Here is an 8,590-nt window from a genome sequence, read left to right on the forward strand (position 1 = left end):
GTCTCGACTCTCTATTCTTCTTCTTTTTTGCTATCTGTTTTTCTTTTTTCTGCTTCTCCGACTCAGTTTCTCTCTCTCTCTCTCTCTCTCTCTCTCTCTTTCTCTCTCTCTCTCTCTCTCTTTTCTTGCTAGGTAGAGTTCTTTTTCTTCTTCTTCTTCTTTGTTGTTTGCTTGTCACGACCCAAACCCACCCTTATAGGTTTAGCGTCATAACCAGCCAGTAATCCGTAGATTACCGAAGGCCTCTTAATCATAAATCAAATTATTAGAGGCTAGCGGAAGCAAATAACAAATATATAATGCCCATTAAGCTGTGCAGACATATATGGGACAAAAAAAATTTAAACTTTATATACATACATCATACATCACCCTTACGACATCACATTTATATGAATAAGACAAAAAGGGACTTAACCCTAATTACAGAATAAATAAAAACTTGAACTTTAATTACATAACCATGATCACTTGACATATTGGGAACCTCTACGGGAAGCACATAGGTTGGCTAACAATACAAAGTCTAAGCAAAAGCTCTAGGCTATGTTATGCGCCTGATCACCTACATATATAAATAATACAGTGAGCTAGAGCCCAGTAAATAACAACAGAGTAAAGGGTTTATGAATAATGTCCATTACAGATTCAGAAATTAGAGTTCATATCAGAAACAGATTCAAATTCACATACTTATACAAATTTCGTAAACAGTTTTACATGGTACATCCATTAGTTAACATATCAGATTGGTCAAAAGACCCACATGCATAGTCAGTACCGATGACCTTAAAGGTCAACATCTTTGTACACATATAGCCATGGTATTGTTACCCCCAGGCAATGGCCACGTAAACATAGGCCACGATATTGTTTCCCCAGGTGAGAGCCACATGAACATAAGTCACAGTATTTTTTCCTTTGAGTAGGGGCCATGTGAACTAAGGATGCCACAAATACATTTTAGAAAAATGGACATTCATTAATGATTCATTAAATAGCACTTCAGAAAACAGATCATATCATTTCAGTCAGAAAATACTTATAATCAAATATAGCTTTACAGAATTGTTACTCGCAGATAACTCCAGAAGCATATCAAGCAGATGATAGCACGCGACCTACACAAACACATAACATATACACATTGGAACACAATATTACTTTCTTGATCAAACTTGGCTTCTCTTGTCTTTTTCTGTTTAAATAATTTGAAGTTCTACTACGCTTATTCTTTCTTTATTCAAATGAATCGGATTCTCATTTTACATATTCTTTCATTAGTAAGTCCTTTTCCAAATAGACCGATTTCTTATTTGACATCTTAGTCAATTATTATTATATCAATGACTTTTTCCTTAACCATCTAAGTTATGTTGATTGTTAGTTTATTAATCGTCATTAAGTCATAATTCTTACCTAAGAATGCTTGGAAAGAAATGAGATCGAAATATGAGCAAAGTGTAGTTTTTCAAGATATGTTGAAAATAGCTTGATCGCTAAAGCCACCACTTGGTCGCTCGAGCGGACTGTATTGTCTGTAAAAATACTAAAAGCTCGTAATGTTCGCTCAAGCCACCGATTGGTCGCTCGAGCGGTCTATAAATTTTCTGAGTTTCAAAACTGTAATTTGAGCTTCCAAACTTCATTTCAAAACTTAGGCTCATGCATAGCTTGTGTGGAAACATGAAAACACTTTGAAAAATACTAATACATGACCCTTTTCTAAGAAAACAGTTTTAAAACTTCATTAATTTTGTCAAACTTGAGTTAAAACCTCATGCATGTAAAGATTTCTCAAATTCTTTTTTCTTTAAAAAAACAAACATGAAATTGGAGATATAAATCCATGGACTTTCCTGAAAACATACAAGATATAAACTCTTATGCATAAAAGAACTTCAATACTAAAATCATAATGAAGAAATTACGATAATTTTTCATGAAAATGCATGTAGCTCAATTCCTGCTCAAAGCCCAATTTCTTTCTAATTTCATTAATATAATTCCAAACTAAAAAATAATATGCTTAAATCGAATAAAAATTCATAAATTACATTACATACATGGGTTAGGATTAACATCTTTCAAAACAAATCAAAACCCCATTTATCTTCGAGATTAAGTTTAGATTTTCATGGACTTCAATGTTTATAAAACTTTTCCTCCTTCTCTCAAAATATGGAATAGATTAACTCAAATTCTTTAAAATTCATGATGCATGTAAAATTAGAACTCAAATTCATCAAAGGTAACTAAAATTATACTCAGAAGATGAATTTCTAAATCAATTCCTTAATTCTTGAACGAACTTAATTTTCTTCATTCTTTTCCTTGATTCCTTCATATTATATGTATTTAAACTCAATTACCTCATAAATTTAGGTGTTGAAGAGATTGTCTATAAATATTGAGTTAGAATTTCTTACCTGTAGTCTTGATTTGTTGAATTTCTTGTTCAACTTTGAGTCTTTTCTTTACACTTTTCTTTATTTTCTTTCTCTTGGACTTGAACTCAAGTCTTCATCCTTTCTCGTTCCCAGATTTCCAACACGCTCACATTTCCTTTGTTTTTAACTTCAACTCTCTCTCTATTTCTTTTGTAAATGAACCCACTTCTTCACTTAATGAAATCAATACAACACACACACCACTCTTCACATTGCACACGTGCACTTATCCTTGAATTCCAACACATCACTCACATGCACACACATACACAGATGTATACAAGTGTGGGTATACATCCTCAATTCTAGATTCTTCCATAATTCAATTTATGATTAAGATTAGCTAAGTTAAGTAACACTTAGTCTTAATAAATCTCAATTAGCACGTAATTAAATTAAGTATAACTAATCATAAATCCCATATAATTTAATTAGTATAATTGGACTTCTATTAAGGCCCAATTAATTATATTATCAATCTGAATTAGATTTTTAATCGAACTCCCAACAGGTTCCAAATATCAAATTATACTTACAATAATGATTTAGACCACTAAAAAATACACCACTAATAGCACTAATGCATTGGAAATGATAAAAAAAAAGAAACAAGGCATAGAAAGTGGGCGGGGCCCACTGCCACATCATTAGTGCTCCTTTTAGTGCTCCATTTCTAGTGCTCTTAAGCATTTTTCTTAAACTTATTGTCATTATCAATTTTGGTCTCCCAAATCATTTAAGTCTTCAATTTTTTATTAGACTCAAAATTTTTGTCAATAAATTACATATTCAATTAAACACTTCATAAATAAATTTAATTTATGATAATTTTAATTCTCAATTCTCGTAACTTAATTGACTCTAATTCGGATCCAATTAATCAAATCTCAATTTTACAAATCTAAATCGAATATTTAATTAAACTCCTATATGGTCTGATATTCGAAATTAAAATACTTCAATTCACTAATTATACTCTCTTGAGCCATTTAGGCTTTCAATTTCTAATTCCAAAATAAATTCTCAATAGAATAATATACAAATAAGTCTCCACAATTTTCATAAATCCCAAATTAAATTAGAATAATAGGCAATTAAAATTCAAATCTCCTTAATTAATGAGATGCTAATTATTATACATGGCGGGGTCGTTACATTGCTACCGGGCTAGTTTTTTCTTTCTTTGCTTCTTTGTTTTCTTTTTTGCTTCATACATGGAATAATTCAAAAATGAGAATAGTAGCAGTTTGTATGAGCAAGCACATATCTTCTTTTTTTTTTTCTTCTTCTTCTTCTTCTTCTTTGTGTAATTTTTTTTTTCATGCTTGTATGTGTGTGTATGTGTTTTTTTTTTTGCAATTATATCATTGTCTTTGTTTTTTTGTTTTGAGTCTCTGTTAGAAAAAAAAAATACAAATAATTAATTCATGACATCACACATTACATTATGAATCATTAATCTATGTTAATTTATCTATTTTTTACTAAGACTGTACGCATCGCTTCAATAAAACCCGAGTCTCGCCTTGCGCCTAGGCCCCAAGAGACCTTCAGTGCCTTAGTACGCCTTGAGCCTTTAAAAACACTGATCTTAACAATTTAGGGATAAACAATTTTCTTGCATATGAATAAATAAGTAGGACAAAATGTTCGGAAAAAAAAAAATCTATTTTTTTCAACTTAAAAAAAAATTAAATAATAAATGCATTAATTAAAATTGATACATTTTTTGTTGTTTGTATAGTGTGAAATAAGTTTTATAAGTATTGTATTAATTATTAGGGTCTTATATTAAACTATTACGGTGTTATGTTAAAATATATACGGGTCTTTAATAATATATATGCAAAATTTCAGGAAAGATGAGTAAAAAATTTCATTTAAATAGCTTATTGGTTGATTTAGTAATTTTTATCTTTTTCTGCTCAATTTAAAGGGGTAATATGGTCATTTTGGATACTCAAGTAACATCGTTTGTGCTAAATTAATAGATTGGGGAAATCTTGATATTGTCAGGAAAAGTAAAAGAGGTTTCTGTAATTATTGAAATCATAAGAAAGGTCTCTGTATTTGTCAAAAATTTCAGAAAAGTAAGTGTAATTTACCCTATTTCAAATCTTATTATATTTTTTTATCTCACTCTAATCAAACATATAGTACAGTAATCACATGATGATATAAATAGACTTGATCTAATGTTCCAGAGTATAAATCTTATATAGATGTTTTGGTTTGAAAAATTACAATACAATATCATTAGTAAACTGTTCTTCTCTTTTCTTCTTTTTATTTATTTTTTATTTTTTTTGGGTACAATTTTGTTATGTTTTTATTTTTAATAAAATTTGGCCTTATCATATCTCTGATGGACCCAATTTTGCCTTATCATATCTCTTATGGACCCAGGCCCCATCCATTGCAAGGGTTTTCCACTAGGATTAAATAAGCACAGCATAATAATAAAAAAATCTGTAATAAATAGATGTATGGAGGTGACATGTTTAGTAAAATTTGAAAATCTCTAATCCCTTCCCTTTGATTAACAAAAATGTTTGATAACTTGAATTTGTGTGACGCGATTGGTTCGAATATCTCAAAATAACATCGTTGTGAGAGTAATGAAAATTCGGGTCATGAAAATTCGAATTATCAATCATTGTTGCTTTGATTAATTTGCTGAAATTTTGAACCCCCAAGGGTTGGCCTAGTGGTGGAGGTTTGTGACTTAGGAGTTTACTTCTCTCTAAGTCTCAGGTTCAAAACCTCTCAGGTGTTATCAATTTTTGTGTTGGGCCAGTTCATACGGAGCTCTGCTCTGGCTTTAAATGGGCCCCCGCTAATAGACGGTGGGATAGGTCTCCCAGGGATTAGTCGAGGTATGGGCTCCCGCTAGTACACGGTGGAATTAGTCCCCCAGGGATTAATCGCCCGGATACCCTGAGTTATCAAAAAAAAAAAAAAAAAAATTTGCTGAAATTTTGAGAACACCTTTATGTTATATCCATTACAAACTGACAAAAAGTTCAAGAAAGGACTCCATTGCCATTCTGTACTAAAAATGTCACCTAGATACCATCTATTTACAGAAAAAAGGATAAGTACTACTCTAGAAAGATGAGGGAGAGAGAGAGAGATCATAAAAGTGGATGTGTGCATCATGTGAAGCAACTCGAGTTCCTCTTTGAAGAAGTTTTATTCTTGTCTCCACAAACAAACAAGTTGAAATGTGACATTGCTCCTAGTTGTGATGCATTTTTAAAGCCAACCCACACTATTGAAATAACAAGTTTTTTGCTTTCTGCTTTCCGATCATCACTTTTGGCTATATATTGCCAACCACTACTGCTATCCACTGCATTTGGCCATCGTTCACTACTGGTCACTTCTGAGGACCCTCTCCAACAACTCTAATAATTTGTTAACGAACTTATCACCCTCAAGTCACCCTTGTGACCAGTGGCAGACTCACATGGAAGCCAGGGGGGTCACATGTTCCCCGGGTTTTGGATTTATAATTTTTTTTACATATGTATATAAATAAAATTTTAAACAAAAATAATATTTAGAATAAAATATCAATGGTATTTTTAAATTTATGATAACAATACTGATTGTTTTATTAAAAAGGAAGGGATTACAACAAATAATATTTTTATGTATAAAAATATTGTGAAAAAATCTCAATATAAAGATAATATCTACTATTATTGATATGTAAATATAATTAATCTCATATGTGTAAAAGTTATTATAATGTTAGTTATATTTGCATGTGGAGTTCATCTTTCTTGTGTTACTTTTCTATTGGTTGGTAATATCATATATCAATGATGACATGATATCCCCATTATATAAAATTTTTACTCAAATTTTGTAAAAATTTAATTTATCTTATCATTATATAATTTATTTTAAGACTTAAATATATAACTTTTTTACATTGTCTATGATATACTAGTTATACGCAATATTTTCTTTTCAATTTTACTCAAAATTAATTGTAAAATTTTATATGAAATACTTTTGTAATAACTTATTTAAGTTTTTGTACTTAATGTTAATTCAAAAATTATTATTTTCTTATTATTGAGTATGAAAAAAAAAATTATAGTTATAATTAATAAGTATCCTTTCTAAAGTTTTCGGCTTCCGCCATTGCTTATAACCTCCAGCCCAGCAACCCTCTCAAATGACCTTTAGGCCACCTTTCGGCGGCACTTTGACAACAATATAAACTCTAATTTTGGTGGCCACCTCTCGTCTCATCACTGAATACCATCTTTGACAACTCACTAAACTATTAGAAAATAAGAGAATTGAAGAAGAATATATCTGTTGTATTTCACTCTTATTAATCTTATTGCATTTGCCTACTCATTATTCCATTACATAAATTGCATAGCTACATATATAAGATCTTAAAATAACTCTTGACATTTTAACATTAAAGATCATTCATCACAATATTAAGACTATCTCTACGACAATACCATCCACACACTACTAAAGGCTAAACACCACTAATATGTGCCTGTTTGGTGCAGCTTAAAAGCTGCTTATTTTAGCTTTCAGTTTAATTTAAGCTATTTTGATGTGTTTGGTTTAGCTTAACAATGCAGTTTATAACTTTTTATAAGTCAGAAATCAGCTTATGTTCATAGTTATAAGCTATAAGCTGCATAAGCCATAAGTACTTTCCCACAGCTCTACCAAATAGGGCCTATATCCTACTAAATTCCTTTTAACACACTAACTTAATATAAAAAAAATACATATATAACTGCTAAAATATTAAAATACAAGTTTATTTTTCAACACAAACATCTTTCTTTATTTTTGCTTTTTTGCATATACCCAACAATTTTTTTATTTTATTTCTTGTTTTACAAGGGTATAGCCAAAATGATTTTAGCTCAAGAATTTGGCACACTTGAGTGCTTTTACATTAAAATAGTTATTTGACCCTAAATTATACAATGTAATTATTGTCAAACTTGTGACACTTCTAATATATATATATTTTTTCTCAAAACTTATCTTCAATTATGCTATTGCTACCCTATATTATTTTTGTTAGCCCAAATATTCCAGGACAGTAGTAGACAGTGGGGAGGCAAGCTCAAGGATTGTGTATCATAAACAATAATTAAACAAAAGATCCCACTTCACCCAGACTAGCTATATAAACCCACCAGAAAAGAAACACCCTCTATTATCAACTTCTGCACCAAGCTATTCCCTTTTTTACTTCCAACCAAACACAAGTTAAATGATCAATCAGTACCATACAAACCCCCCTTATATATCTTGTTGAGTTTGAATCAATCTCTCTCTCTCTGCTGACTTATACAATCAACATCTTTGAGATACATACAGTTTTTTTAATTTTTGTTTTGATTGAGGTGGTAAGCTAAAAGGGAAAGCAATATTGACGAGGTTCAATCTCAAGGTGAATTTATGTTTTGAACATAAAAGACAGTTTGGGATTGAGCCGCGCCAATATTACTTTTTAGTCTGTTTGTTACATGAGTTGTTCCTGATAAAAGTAGTGTTTGGTGTTTTTTTTTCTGTAGTTATATTGTGTATTATGTTGTAGAAACTGCTGAAAATGATTTTTGATTGACATTGCTTCTTACTTGTGTACAACATTTTTCAATAGCTGTCAAATATATATATATATATATATAATCTTTTTGGCAGGTAGAAAGGCAGCCAATTACCTGGACCATATAGAGGTAGGTATGTATTGTTTGGCCCTTTTTTTATTTATTATTATTTTTTTTATAAAAAAAAATTTGCATTCAACATGAGAACCTATTTTGGTTTTGTTTTTTTTGTTTTTTTCCCCTATTTTTTTTAATTATTATTTTCTTTTTTTTGAAAAACATGTACAACAGTTGCAGGGTCTACAATAAGTATCAAATGAAGAGAAGAATCTTGTAAAATCTCATAGTTATTGTCTGATATTACATTTTGAAATCATTCAAACTTGTTCAGTATAAGGTTTTTACGGGGCCGGCTTAAACTTTCACAAGACCTAACGCAAAATTTTATTGCGCGACTTTTTATATTTTAAATTTAAATTTAAATAATATGTATTATTTTTAGTAAATTATAAATTGTAACATTCTTGTCTCTTC

General features: G+C 30.2%; 1 long non-coding RNA gene across 1 annotated transcript; it reads right to left on the minus strand.

Moving 5' to 3' along the window:
* Nucleotides 1-678: 678 nt before the first annotated feature.
* On the minus strand, nt 679-2,612 carry LOC145813527 (uncharacterized). Its single transcript, XR_014356655.1, has 2 exons — nt 2,430-2,612; nt 679-1,121 (listed from the first exon to the last, which is right to left on the minus strand). It is a non-coding gene; the product is annotated as an uncharacterized LOC145813527 (long non-coding RNA).
* Between the last annotated feature and the right edge of the window lie 5,978 nt (nt 2,613-8,590).

The sequence above is a fragment of the Camellia sinensis genome, chromosome 15 (assembly GCF_055761805.1).
Source record: "Camellia sinensis isolate YWXY chromosome 15, ASM5576180v1, whole genome shotgun sequence".
NCBI classification, from domain to species: domain Eukaryota; kingdom Viridiplantae; phylum Streptophyta; class Magnoliopsida; order Ericales; family Theaceae; genus Camellia; species Camellia sinensis.